This window comes from Lutra lutra, chromosome 2 (genome assembly GCF_902655055.1).
Source record: "Lutra lutra chromosome 2, mLutLut1.2, whole genome shotgun sequence".
NCBI lineage: Eukaryota > Metazoa > Chordata > Mammalia > Carnivora > Mustelidae > Lutra > Lutra lutra.
The window spans coordinates 18,535,907-18,549,573 of record NC_062279.1 but is presented as its reverse complement, the minus strand read 5'-3'; positions in this window follow the sequence as shown (position 1 = coordinate 18,549,573).

Genomic DNA, 13,667 nt, shown 5'->3' with positions numbered 1-13,667 from the left:
AGCTTCAGCATCAACTCTGAAGACAGGCCTTCTCTGACCACACAGTTCAAAGCAGCTCCTAAACTCATCCGTCCTCTCTCCCTACTCTCTTGGTTTTCCACACATCAATGAACACTCTCTACTTGAAATTATCTTTTTATTCGTTTGTGGTTTATTTTTGTCTCCCCCTAGACCACATGACGGCAGTCTTGCCTGTCTTGTTCACTGCTATTTCCCTAACTTATACTCATGCCTACCTCATATTGTGTGCTCAATTAATGTTTGTTGTCTGAGTAAATGCTCCCATTATAATAAGTGTATATGGTGTTTCTGCTTCTGGTGTGAAGTGATGTCATTTTAAGAAGCATGGGAGAATGACCTAGATCTATTTTTTAATAATTCAGATACTTGGGCCCCATACCAGGCTTTCCTGATGTGCCACTGAAAGTGTCCTGATCTTTTCATTCACTCTGATGAAAAGTCATAAAGTGGCAAAAGTAGAGGAGAAGTGGATTAGCATTCAGGCTAATGGAATTTGGGTTAAGTGGTCTTGTGAGTCCTTTGTTTCATTGGGATACAAATGTTTGAAGCCATTGGATTGCAGTTGGACATGGAAGTGGAGAGGAGATGAGAAGCTGAACCTTGGGTCACGAGCCCGTCCGAATGTCAAAAGCCAAGGTCCAGGTTTACCCACTTGGGTGGCAAAGTGATTCTGTGAGTTACCAGGACACCTTAAAGTTCAAGAAAAACTCTTCCCCTCCCATGTCCTTGAGCTTCATGATCTAGAGCTCTACTGTCCAGTCCAGCAGCCACTATTTAAATTTGAATTAATGAAAGTGAAGGCATTTTCCTTGAAATTAGATTTATTACAATGAAGATGAAATTAAAGGAAGCATTTCATTCGTAAGTCTCACTAGTCCCCTTCCAAGTACTCACTGGCCACATGAGAAGGGGGCCGCTGTATTGCACAGGGCACTTCCATCATGGCAGAAAGTTCTGCGAGGCAGAGCTGGTCTAGAAAACGGTCTCCTGGGACAGTTAGGGCAGCCACCACGTACTGCCTTAAATGCCAGTCTGGTCAGTCCTGTGTGGGACTGAGCTCTACCCTGATTAAGCAGTGGGTCTCGTGAGGCCTGGGAATTTCAACCGAGCAAGTAAGAAGCTGAGGAAAACAGTTTGTAAAACCCCATGCCAGGAGACCTGCCCATACACAGAGGACATGCGCCTTTTCACTGAGACCATCATTGTTGCCTCCGAGGACCTGGGGAAAAGCACGTTTCTGGGCCAAGGGAAGGCACTTGCTCTCCTTGAACTCTGGGTCCAAAGTCACTCGAGGGAATAGCATCAGCCTTTGTTATATAACTGTTTCTTGGGTTACATTCTCTATCCCCAGTGAGATTATCCGTCACTTTAAGGCAGGGGAAATAACTTATGCGCTCATATTTTCTCCCCCTCAGCATTTCACATACAATTGATAAACACTAGAACTTAGTCTATCTTGCATTATAATTAGTTCTGTACGTGCTTCTCTTCGTTTGCTCATGAATCTCTCAAGGGCAAGGCTAATACCTTATTCCCATCCCTGCAGCATTTCTATGCATACTGTAAAATTGTTTTTCCACATATATTCAGATTAAGTGGATAGGAGGACGGACACATGGGTGGATGGATGAATGGTTGGATGGATGGGTTGATGGTCAGATGGACAGACAGACTCACTCCCACCCTGATAGAAAAATCCCATGTTTCAGTAATAACATTTCTGGCAATCCATCATTTCCCATCTCAGGATTTCAGAGGAAGTAAGCATTATTCTCACTCCTGAAGATGAGGAAGTGCACCTTCCCAATCGGCAGTGGATAAATGAGGGAAATCTTTTCCAATGTCATCAGAGTTTTCTCTTGGGATTTCATCAGAAAATCCATTTCCTTTTTTCTTTTCTCTAGAAGAAAGCCCAGCTAGGGAAAGAACAAATCAGGCTCAAAAGGAAACAGAGCAATAGGGAAAATGTCACAAGAAATTGTGTACGTGCCATGGGAAACACTCAGATTCCCATAGCAATGGGAAACACTCAGATTCCCATAGCATTTTGTATTACTCTTTTGAAACCCCGATCTCGAATGTGTATAATAGACTATTGAATATTCTGTCCTCACATTCTTGTTTCTGGGGGAGAGGAGAATGAACCTTCAGGTGACACAGCAGAAGGCATGTGAGATCACAAAACCAGATGCAGGTCAGCTCTTAGCCCCCCAGGGGAGGAGCCAAGTTCACTGGGGGCACATTGATTATCTCCCAGGTGTCTGTACATGTCTGCCAGGTTGGGACCCTAACAGGAAATCCAATAATGCTTATTCGGGACAATAGAAGCAGACTATTCCCTCACCCACACCTCCAGCATGAGGCTTCCGGTGTTGGTTGCTTTTCTGTTCTGTAAATCTTTTCTGATTATAAAAAATAATTCACTTTCATTATAGAAATATACACAGGAATTAGAGAAAGGTAAAAATGCTGGAGCCCTGCTACCTTGAGTTAACTGTTCCTTCTAGCTCTATGTGTATGACACAAATACATAGAGCTGTGTCCTTTGGGGGATAAGCAAATCATATTGCTCACACTTTGTTTTATTTTTATATTTAACAACACATTATTAAAACCCTGTCCCCATGCCATTAAATATTTTTCGATGCAAAGTGTTATATAGTAAAAAAAAAAATAATAATAATAATAATAAAACCCTCTTCCTCTTCTTCCAAATGTATGGGCTATAACTTAATATGCTATTTGGGAGGGAATTTATAGTTTTAGTTTCCAATATTAAGAAATAAGGATGGGGCGCCTGGGTGGCTCAGCGGGTTAAAGCCTCTGCCTTCAGCCCAGGTCATGATCTCAGGGTCCTGGGATCGAGCCCCACGTCAGGCTCTCTGCTCTGCGGGGAGTCTGCTTCCTCCTCTCTCTGCCTGCCTCTCTGCCTACTTGTGATTTCTATCTGTGAAATAAATAAATAAAATTAAAAAAAAAAAGAAATAAGGCTAAAAATTAGTGGATTAAACATCTAATTTAAGAGGTTAAAAGAGGATGACCAAAATTAACAAAGTTCCAGACAGGAAATTAAACTAAAAAGTCTTCAACAACAGAAATGCTTTTGGATTTGTCTCTTGTGTTTTGTTTTGTTTTTTCATTCTGTGCTTGGAACCTTTTGATCCTTCTGTTTTAGATGTGTTTCCTGGTAAAGAGTGTTTGACTAGACATTTTAAATCCAGTCTGTCATCTCTGACTTTTAGCAAGGCATTTAGCAGGTGTTCAAGTAAAGCAATCACTGAAATATTTTATCTTTTTATCTTGTTTTGTGTTCTGTAACGGTCTCCAGATGTCTTCTCGTTTTTTGCCTTCTTTGAGACTGATTTCCTTTTATTTTACTCCCACCACTTTGGAAGTTATAAATGTAGTTCGCTTCTAGAGCTTCTCCAGGACTGTTAACAAGCATACTCCACTTATCATATGCTAAATTTAATTAATAAGTTTCCTTCCTTCTGCATGTTCGAGTGCCCTTAGGACACTTTAATCCTCTTACCCTTCTGAATTCTCTGCTACTGGTCCTGTATATTTCATTTCTATGCCATTGTTTCCTAAAGTCAACATTTTTTGGATTTACTCATACATTAGCCGCTTTCTTGGTCCATTATGCTATTTTTCATCTCAATATTTATACACAACATGACTTCCCTCTGCTTCAAACAAGCCCTTAACATTCCTTTTAAATCACAGTCTGTTTCTCCTTACCTCAAAACGTCTTTACTTCACTCTCGTTCTTGAACAGTATTTTCACTTCAAGTGTGTTTTGAGGCTGGTAGCTACTTTCTCTCTGCATATTAAAAAATGTTTCCACTGTCCTCTAGCTCCTATGATTGCTGTTAAGAAGTCACTTGTAGGGGCACCTGGGTGGCTCAGTGGTTAAGCCTCTGCCTTCAGCTCAGGTCATGATCTCAGGGTCCTGGGATCGAGTCCCGCATCGGGCTCTCTGCTCTGCAGGGAGCCTGCCAGAGAGCCTGCTTCCTCCTCTCTCTCTCTCTGCTTGCCTCTCTGCCCACTTGTGATCTCTCTCTGTCAAATAAATAAAATCTTAAAAAAAAAAAAAAATGTTTCCACTGTCCTCTAGCTCCTATGATTGCTGTTAAGAAGTCACTTGTAGGGGCGCCTGGGTGGCTCAGTGGGTTAAAGCCTCTGCCTTCGGCTCAGGTCATCATCTCAGGGTCCTGGGATTGAGCCCCACATCGGGCTCTCTGCTCGGTAGGGAGCCTGCTTCCCTTCCCCTCTCTCTGCCTGCCTCTCTGCCTACTTGTGATCTCTCTCTGTCAAATAAATAAATAAAATCTTTAAAAAAAAAAAAAAAGAAGTCACTTGTAAGTTTGTCATTCCTTTGTAAGTAATCCGTCTTCCCTGCTTGTCTTTTGGATCTCCCCATCTTTTCTGGCTTTAGTGTGTTAGCCCTATCTGGTGTATGTTTCTTACTTTCTTTCTTTCTCTTTTTTCCTCTTTTGCAAAGCCTACTTGGGTTCCTTGGGGTGTTTAATTCTGAGGACTGGGGTCTTTTCACAATTCTGATCATTTCTCTTTCTTTCTGTACCGTGAAATAGGTAAGCTGCTGATCTGTTTTCCAGTCGTCTAATTATTTCTTCAGCTATGCTAAACTTCTCTTAAACCATCCATTGAGGCTTCCAAAAACAATTATAATATTATTCATTCCTAGAAATTCTAGCAGGATATTTTTTCAAAAAACACTTGAAAATTTTTATAAATTTTTGTTCCTTGCTTATGTTCTCTATAGTTTGTTATGGGCTGAAATGTATCCCCTCAAAATTAATCTATTGAAATCGTAACCCAGGGCACCTGGGTGGCTCAGTGGGTTAAAGCCTTTGCCTTCGGCTCAGGTCATGATCCCAGGGTCCTGGGATCGAGCACCTCATCGGGCTCTTTGCTCGACAGGGAGCCTGCTTCCCTTCCTCTCTCTCTCTCTCTGCCTGCCTCTCTGCCTACTTGTGATCTCTGTGTGTCAAATAAATAAATAATTAAATAAAAACTAAAAAAAGGAAAAAAGAAAAGAAATTGTAACCCACAGTGCCTCAGAATGCAACTGCCTAGGAGATGGGAAAGATGTAATTAAGGTTAAATGGGGTCATTGGGGCAGGTCTTAATCCAATATGAATGGCCCTTATCAGAAGAGATTAGGACACAGACAAACACAGTGGGAAGACCACGTGAAGACAGAGAGAAGATGGCCATCTACTATCCCAGGAGAGATGTCGCAGAAGAAATTAATCCTTGGATTTCTAGCCTTGGACTTGTAGCCTCTAGGCTAGATCTTGGACTTCTGGCCTCTAGCACTGTGAGCAAATAAATACCTGCTGTTTAAGCCACCAAGTTTGTGATACTTTGTTAAGACAGCCCTGCCAAACTAATCTAGACCCTCAATTTTTTTTCCCATAATTTAAACTACTTGTTTTATATTCTTTGGCTGATAATCCAGTATCTGAAACTTCTCGGAAGCTGAATCTCCTGTTATTGTTGTTGTTGTTGTTGTTGTTTCCCCAGTGGTATTATGTTGGTATCTTTGTGAGTTTTATGATCTGTGCTGGTGATCAATGGAAATTCTTTGAGATGAATCTGACAGGTTTCATTTTTCTTAGTACCATAAGCATATGGTTGCTGCCAAGCCCGTGGCTCTCCACTAATTCTCAACTCGAGTTTATTTCTTGGGACTACCCAGGAAGTGTGAATTGAGGTTGGAAAAGTATACGATGACCTTGTGTTTATGAATAATCAAGGCAGAGATTTTGTTCCCTTACCCAAGTACTAAGACAGAAGAAAGGTGATATTCCCTGATGTTTAGTGAAGTGGCAGTAAGAGGGATAAGCTGGCAAGTACCTAATTCATGCTTAGAGGAGAGATAGGGCCCTTTGGGATCCCAGTTTTCTGTGTGAAGATCTTCTACTAGATTCCACGCTTTATGAAATCCCTAAGTGTTTTCTTCTGTGGCCTGTCCACTGGAGCTTGATAAATGCCCTCGGGATGAAAGTCAGATGTAGTATTTCAAAGATAATTCTAGAAGAAGAGGTAATTTTTAGCCCAGAGCGTCTGTTGGTTCTCCAGAAGCATCAGCTTGGTCTGTGCCGAGAAAAGTTTAGTGTTGCTATTATCTCTCTCTGCTATCTTCATGGCCAGCTAGATGAAGCTAGCCTCTTAAGAGAGCTAGGTCCAGAGGGAAGCAATTTCTGGAAGTCAGTTTTGGATCTCCCAACAATATGTGTAGAATCTTTATCCATGTGTTGACTGTCCTGTGTCTGGACCCTCACTTCACCTGAGCACAGAGCTCTTTGGAGATCATGTACTCCTACCACCATCTCTCTGATCACCTTTTCTTTGTTTTCTACACCCTCCTTTGAAAAAGTATCTAGAAGAGTCATCTGTCTTGGAAGATATCCTGGTTACATTACCCTCTTTCAGAAAGTGCTGGGAACAAAGGCGAAATTCAAAGGCATAACCTAACCCAGAGCTGTATGGAGCCAGAGCCAAAATGCTTGCATTTGCCACATCCCTGAAGGAGAACCTGCCAATTCTTATTTCAGGAGGATTTTCTGTTTCAAAAGCCTGACCCCACGTAGGAAGCGGATCTCTGGCCTGGAGGCATTTCAAAGCATCATACAGCAGGTGGCTGAAAAGTGTTTGCAAACTTACCTGGCACTGCCTTTGGCTTCCCTGAAAGCGAGTTGGCTTCTGTCTCCCAGCTGCTCACAGAGAGCCCACGGCATCGAGCACAGGGTGAGGAAGGTGTGCACACGATGAGCAGCTGGGCCCCAAGCAAAACTCTGACTGAGACAGACTCGACTCCATCTGAATATTCTACAGTTTTATATAAAACTTCCAGTGTGACCTATGATTAGTTTTTGATTCTTTTTCTTTGGAGTTAAGTCTTATCCAGGGAAGTCATAGGAAAGGCATGACCCAAAGGCCGATGGCCCCTCTTCCTCAGGCTCATTGCTTACCAAAGCAATTTGTGCAGGTTTCAAAAAGAGACCAGACAACAGACACATTGACATACCTAGTGGCCTTCCTCATGAGCTGGTGTTGCCAGACTGCCTTGGACAGCCTCAGGGAATCTCAGGAGACACTAAGCACATTTTCAAATTTAAAGTCAAGTCTACAAAGGGCTAGCGTCTGGGTATTCTCCTTGGACAAGGGCAGAAGTCAGCTCTCCCCCTTTTTATTACCAGCCCTGTGTGCCCCGCATTTCAACAGAATAAATCAGGCCAATCAATTCTGCTTGCTTAATAGAAAGTCAAAGGCATAGAGGGTGAATATTACTTAGGAGATGAAAGGTCAGCTAGGGCTCAGGAAATGCGTAAGCTGAGAGGATTCTTTTTGTCCTCATGAAAGCTGGTCACTTGGAAATCAAGCTTAAGTTGTGGATGAGCCTCGTGAGTCTAGAAAACTTTTCAAGTACTCTTCAACAACTTAAGTACTGAGATGTCTGATAACAGATGGTGGGATAAAATGCTGTGAGTCTCTTTCTCTTTTTGGAACACACCCAAGATAATATCTACAACTTCCGAACCATTCTGTAGGATATCTGGAACTGGTCGAGTGAGAGTAACAAGAGCAAGGGATATTGACAATCAGACCGGTGCCTGGCACCGGTAAATAGTAAATAGTAAATAGTCACTCTCCAGATCCAAAGCCGGATGCCAACCTCTCTGAAAGGAAGGGAAAGAATTCTACAAAACCCAACCGAGAGTGCTGTACGTGGCACCACTAAGTTTAAATTCCTGGAGAGAACACAGAAGTGTTCCCTAGTGGTGTTCTAAAGTTTGCCACGTCAGAGAGACAGGGGTGCATGGGTACCTTGGGATGGGACCCTAGGCCAAGCTACCTGTGCCTTCTAAGACCCCCACCCCCAGGCCTGCTCGGTGCAAAAGGGAAAGCCAAAACCTTAAAATGGAAAGGTATTCAGAGCAGAGCCCAGTACATTTGTGCAGAAAACCTAGACGATGGTAATTATAAGTAAATGTTTACAGCTATGCTTCATAACCTAAGGATGTGATTAAAGCAGTGCTTAGAGGAAAATTTTTAGGCTTAAGCACTTAGCATTACCGGATAAAAAATAATCAAAATAATGCATTCGTTATTCAACTCAAGAAGTTTGAAAAAGAACACACGGGAATTACAGAAAGCAAGAGGAAGAAATGAATAATGATGAGAACTGAAAGGCATACATTTTTAAAAATTAGATAATTGGCAGGAAAAAAATGAATCCAAAATATAATGCTTTTTAAACAAATTAGAAAAATCCCTCATATCCCCCCTCCCCCAAAAGGAGGTACAAAATATGAATACAGAAAATTAGAAAGGAGAATCAGAAAGGAGAATTAGAAATGAGGATCTCCCTCCAAAGATGGAGAAAATGAAAAGAAAATTCCATGTTCATGCAAACGTGAATACTAAGGCATTAGTGTGTATGAAGCAGAAGCATTGTCTGGCTTCCAGGCCCAGATAATTTCACATAAGAATGATTTTAAATCTCGAAGAAATAGATCATTCTAATGTTTTAAAAACTCTTCTAGTGGAAAGAAAATAAGTGCTTCCAACGTCGTCTTATAGCGAGCATAACACTGACACAGAAAACTTGACAGTGATGCTGTAGCATGGACACACAGGCCAGTTTTACTAACAAATCTAACACAAAAATTTTAAATAAAACACCAATATGTTAGTTAAGATCTTCTTTTTTGCAACTGACATACTTTTCCAACATCTCCATGACTGGAGAGGAAAGGCAGCCCCATTCCAGAGAAGGAAACCATTAAACTGTCTCAACAATGCAGAAGGGCAGTGCGGGAAAAGCAACTTTTGAGTCTGGCCTTTGGATCAAAGTCAGTTTTCAAAGCACTGGGAGGAAGATTACTGAAGCAGCATCACGAGGTGACTGGCAGGTAGGTCTTCCCAGTGGTGGTAAAACTGGGGACAGAAATGGCTCGCAAACCCAGACGTTGAGTCTGTTTTCTCCAATCAAGCAGATGTTTCTCTTGTGATGGGGAACGTTCTACTTGGGTAAATTCTTCCAGAATGATGACGTGAGCCTGTGGTACAGTTCTACTTCCCATCTGAAATGCCAGAAGGCTCCAAAGGGGGTTGGTTGAGGATCCTTCCCCCCGGTGGAGAGAGAATCAGGAGGTGAGCTCTGAGGATGGGGGAGCAATCAAGATGGGTTTTGTGAGGCGAAAGTAAAGAAAGACACAGCAGGTGGCAAGAAACCCAGTCGTGAGCTGTGGTCGCTGACAGGGCCTACCCGAGAAGGAGATTAGAGCCGAAGTCATTATGGTCTCTTCGGACGGACGCGTGGCTGACTGAGCTCTGCGTAATCCTCTTAGGCCAACAGGCCCTTCTCAGCAGGCCTTGGCCAGAGAGGCTCACGCTGATTCCGGCCTGAAATGCCGGCCAAGTTTGCAAATGAGAGCAGGTATTCTGTGAGCGCCGGAGTGAAGTACACGAGCGTGGAAAGCCAATTTGCTAATGGCACAAGTCTTCCGTAGAACTCAAGCCAAGCAGAAAGTGATGTAGGAAAAAAAATCTGCATTTATTCGGTGAGGCCTCACGGGAGCCGAGGAAGAGTAACAGCCACACTCCCTGCCTTCACTCGGACTCTCCCCCGATGACCGGGCCCCTGAGGGGACACAGGGCAGGAGTCGTTCTAGCACTGTGGGATTCAAGATTGAAACTGGCCTTTTGAGGGAACAGGGCCAGAAGCTAGAAGCCCCCAGAGACACTTGAAACTGGTCATTTTCTTCGCAGAGGAATTCCTGTCTCAGCTCAGCGAGCCGTAGTAAGTAGCTGCTGGCTTGTCAGATGTCAAGAGTATGGGTTGCAAGTCAGTCTGGGTCTGAGACAGGGCTGTCAAGTGATAGAGTATGTGGAGATCTTCCTCTGAGTAATTTCCTTCCGAACTGGCTGTAAAAAGAAGGGACAAAGGTCAGCTTTTAATTCTGTTAAGATCTTAAATGTTCTGAGATCATTTTCTTCTTCAGTGAGCATGGCTTATCATCCCATCTGGATGTGAGTTTTTGTTTTAGATTTGCCACCAGAAAAGGTATAAAACAGTGCTACCCAAAAGAAAGAGAAGGCCTCAAATGGAGTTTTAAAGTTTTCGAGTAGCCACTGTAAGAGGTAAAAGGATACGAGCTTTGGGTGATAATGAAGTCATTGTGGGTTCGTCAGCTGTGACAAATGGACCATTGTGGTGCGGGATGTCCACAGTGAGGGAAGTGGCAGTGTGCAGGGATAGGGGTGAGAGGGGAACTCTCTGTACTTCCTGCTCAGTTTCGCCAGGACTGTTCTAAAATGCAAAGCTTATTCACAAAAAAGTGAAAGGAAATAGAAAAATTGATGGTAATACTATATTTTTTTCACCAAAATATTATCACTTCAACATGTAATTGATAACAAATCATCCTAATGAGGTGGGTTTTTTTTTTAAAGATTTTATTTATTTATTTGACAGACAGAGATTACAAGTAGGCAGAGAGGCAGGCAGAGAGAGAGGGAGAAGCAGGCTCCCTGCTGAGCAGAGAGCCTGATGCGGGGCTCGATCCCAGGACCCTGAGCCGAAGGCAGAGGCTTTAACCCACTGAGCCACCCAGGTGCCCCTAATAAGGTATTTTACATTACACTATCATCTGAAGTCTTTGAGTTCAGCACATCTCAGTTCTGAGTAGCCACTTGGAAGCTCTCAATAGCCACTTGTAGCTGGCGGCAGCCATATTAGAGGATATGGTGGCAAGAAATCCCAGGGAGACTGGTGAGAGAGAATGGTGGGGAATTAAGAACAACAAGAGACAGAAAGATGGCTTTGGGAGGGCTGATGACCCAGTGGAGCCCCAACACGTATCAGAGACTTTATTTTATCGTTCAATAACAAGAATGTTTATCAAGGAGCTCGAGGTCCGAGGACCACAAGTCCCACATGACTGCCTTGCTTCAAAACAAGAGAGTTTTCCCAAGCACATTTACAGAGGAGCTCAAGGACTGTGTCAGCGTGACCCAGAGTGCTCATGTGAGCCAAATCAATCAGCAAACTGCAGGGACTTTGGGAGCTAGCCCTTGGCGAGACTCCCTTGACTGCAAGGACCATGTCAGCTTGCAGTTAGTCCCCCGAAGACAATGTGGGATTGGCCATAAGGGATTACATCCCATGGTCCCTGTCTTCTGGGAGTTTATACATGTACATCCTTATCTTCTACACAGTGAGGTGGCGTGGGGGCAGGGGATGTGGAGCGATGACCTGTTAGGACCCCACTGGAGAGAGATGGGAGCTTCTGTAGAGTTTAGGGCCAAGTACTAGGACTAGGGAGGTTTTACAAAGTTCTCTCCTCTTCTCAGGTTCTGGTTAACTAATAACTTTGCTAACCGACCAAACCAATCAGAACTAATCTGCGATGGCTTGACAAAACAGATTCCCCAGCAGTCATCAGGCCAAGCCAAATTCACCTACTTCCTCTTACAGTACTCACAAGGTCTCCGTTTGGCACAGATTTAGGGCGACAGCTCAAGGCAAGAGAAGAATGATGACGCTCTGGGTCATCTCTGTAACTGACTTTCCTTAAGGATACTGTGAAGACCCAACCAGGACCCACACCAGGAGCAGGCTGCCCCGGGCACACCACTCTGGATGGTCCTAAAAGGAGGTTTGGTCAACCCCTCCATAGTTTAGGGGTGGAACTTCTTCAAGTGTCTCAGTGGCTCACACCTGGCCAGGCCCCCCATGAGGTGGCTGCTGCTGGCACACCTGAGCCAGGCCTGGCCGTAATGCCTGGTTAGAGTTTGTCCAGCACCGGCCACCCATTCATCCTCCAGACTCGCTCATCCCCAAGCCCCTTCAGGAATTCTTGTCCGCCCCACTGCTCCTGTCATCTGCTGGATCTCCAGCTCCCGCGATCTCTCCTCAGGTCTCCTGAGCTGTAGCCTCTTCCGTACCTCAGCTAATGTGCCGATCTCAGAACATTCCACTGCTATATGGGCCAGTTCCCAAAAGTCAGGACCTCATGTGCATTATCAATGTTCTTTCTTTCTTTCTTTCTTTCAGTACTGATACTATACAAACACCTACATCACAAGAATGTTTCTGTGTGTGGGAGCTGGAAACTATCAGACCACTGGTGATGACTTTCTTGGTACCTTATGTCCCTTTCCTGCCGACAAATTAATGGCAATAAATACTGGCCAGACGATTTTCAGCTATTACTCAAATGACCTTTTCTCTGCGGCAATTTTCTCGTTTTCTAATACCAAAAACTCCACTGCTTTTGAATTCAAAGGGGCGACCTGTACTGAAATCTGTGACATAAAGAGTTTTCAGCCTAGAAAGTACATTTAATTCTTTCACTCCTTCTTCTTGAGAATGTTCGGTGTTCTGGAAGGGGTCCGAGTTAGTGAGTTGCCTAACTCTGGAGGCAGCTGGGTTTGGCCAGTGGTGCAACCTGTACCCGCTGCTCTTTCCAGCACATCAGTGGAGAGACAGCCCGTTCTCCTTGAGGACGGCCCCATGGCCAGACTAGTGGCCAGCGCGCCACCACGAATGTGTCCCATTCTTTCTCACGGCCATCAGATGCTCAACCCGCTACCATGAGTTGGAGCAAGTGGCTTCCTCGTGTCTAGCCTGGGTTGCAGACCTGTTAGTAAAATAAGAGGGGCCCATCTGTCACCTGACAGATCTTGTCAGAAGCCTTTTGAATGCAAACGAAGGCCAGCAGCCCTCAAGCAGAAAGCAAGTGCAGATGCTACGGTAGAATTCTACCCAACTGAGTCAGAGCTTAGCAGGTCTACACCAAGTGCTGTCTTTACCACACCCTGGGGGTGCATTTTCTTGTGGGGTCCCCTTGGAGGTGAGGGATGGAGAGAAACTGACATGTGCACAGGCAGGAATGGGGTTGTGCCGATGTATCTGTTTACATGTCCCTGGGTGCGTGTTCTATCAGGATTTCTCGAGCGATGAACCCGAGGGGAGGTTAAAGAGTTCTACTCTGTGTTGCCTGCAGTCCATAAAAATCCACTGGTTTAGGCATCAGTGTTTGCTCACCTCCAACTAAAGAAACATTTTACAAAATGGGAATACTGAGACTTTTCTTTTGTTCTGAAGCAGAGGATCATCGGGGCTGAAATGCCCCAGCCTTCCACTAGGGGGAGTCTAACGCAGCGCAGGCGCTAGGACGAGGGAGCGCTGAAGCGATGGAAGAGGAAAGAGAGAGAGAGAGTGTGTGTGTGTGTGTCTTCTAACTGGAAACACAACTCTTCTGTGTGTGTGTGTGTGTGTGTGTGTGTGTGTCTGTCTTCTAACTGGAAACACAACTCTATATACCGGCTTCGATATGATTTTGTGGCTGGATTTAATTTTGGTGCTGTCACAGTGAAGGTTACTGCTCCCTTTTCTTATAATCTGAAAAGCTCAAAACAGATTCTCTGCGGCACTGGCTTGTTTTGTTGATGTTTGGCTGGGCTTTTCCTTTTCCCCCCTGTTTGTACTATCAAATAATACATATAATCTTCTCTTCTTTCTGGCACTGGGCCAGGCACCACACAGAGCCAAACGAATGGGTGGGCTCATTCCTCCTGAGGGTTAGCTAGCTCACCCTCAATTTCAT